The 1361-nt window shown below is 45.3% G+C and overlaps 1 protein-coding gene across 1 annotated transcript in view; it reads right to left on the bottom strand.

The window, feature by feature from the left end:
* The window catches only part of LOC121395196 (zinc finger protein OZF-like), a 461594-nt gene that overhangs the window by 84489 nt on the left and 375744 nt on the right, over window positions 1-1361 (bottom strand).

Raw genomic sequence — 1361 nt, 5'->3', positions numbered from 1 at the left:
TGGCAAAGTCCCTAGCTATTATGGGAAAATCTCAAACCTTATACTTCATTCGTGGGGTTGATCCCACAAGGCAATTACTGATTGGGCCTGATGTTGCACAACAACATCAGGCGAGTCTGACTTTTAGTAACCTACAGGAACTATTGAATTTGGCAGCAAATATCAGTCTCATGACTATGATTCACGCTTGCAACAACATGTTTATATGAATTGTTCTTTTGCCTTTTAGTAACCTACAGGAGCCTTAATCATTATCTCTATTGCCTATGCTTCATTATATTGACCCCAGTCCTTTCTATTCTGGCTAATCAATTAGTCAGTCATAGACACACACACATCACATTTGTATCACAGCCCCTCCTGATCTATAATCTTTATAACAAACTGCCTGTGGGCTCTAGGACCGCTCCTCCGTCCTAGCTGCCACTGTCTCTGTTCTCATGCTGTGCTGTGCGCAGGCCCGCCGGCCATCAGGGGGCACAAGGAGGATAGTCTCAGGCCAGGCAGGATTTAGGCTTATAGGGGGGCCTGCTGTGCTGCTCTTTCAGGATTAGCCGGCCCCCCTTATGAGCGTGGACATCACTGATGCTGAAGACAGAAGTACAAAAGGAACTGATGTGGTAAGAAGAGGACTACATCGCCAGCAGTCACTGTGCTTCTCAGGAATCTCTCTCTGCACTCTGTCTCTCTCTCTCTGTGCACTTTCTGTGAGTCTTTGTTTCTCTCTCTGCCTCTCTCCCTGTCCCTCTGTCTCTCACTGCACTCTGTCTCTCTCTCACTGCACTCTGCCTCTCTCTCTGTGAGTCCCTGTCTCTCTCTGCACTGTGTCACTCACTCTCTCTCTCACTGCACTCTGCCTCTCTCTGCACTGTGTCTCTCTCTCTCTCTCTGTCCCTCTCTCTGTGAGTCTCTGTCTCTCTCTCTCTGCACTGTGTTTTAGTGTTTGTTTTATAGGGGTGTAAATTCTCTACTCAGTGTATTTGCCTTAAATATTCCATGAAATCTCCTGTTATCTCACACTCCTGCCTCTAAACTCTGCACATGACAGATTATTATTACTTGGACCCTACGTAAATGTGCCCCCTAGTGTCCCAAACTCAGAACTGACTCCAAGGTCCCAGTGTTGGCTCACTCTTCTGCCTATGGCAGCCCCCCTTGGCTTTGGGAGGAGCCCTCCACTACTCCGATGTTTAATAAACAATTCAGATCTATTACAATATTAAGTCCATTTGGAATGATTGAGTGTATAAATCCAGTGTGTCTCTTTACGTGAGATTAAGGGGCAGATTTATCAAAGGTCGAAGTGAAAATTCAAATTGAAAAAATGCAAATTTTTAGCAAATTTTTGTGTACTTCTAATA

This window comes from Xenopus laevis, chromosome 6S, assembly GCF_017654675.1.
Source record: "Xenopus laevis strain J_2021 chromosome 6S, Xenopus_laevis_v10.1, whole genome shotgun sequence".
In the NCBI taxonomy this organism is placed as follows: domain Eukaryota; kingdom Metazoa; phylum Chordata; class Amphibia; order Anura; family Pipidae; genus Xenopus; species Xenopus laevis.
Note: the sequence above shows the minus strand (reverse complement) of the source record. Positions and strands in the feature narration are given on the sequence as shown.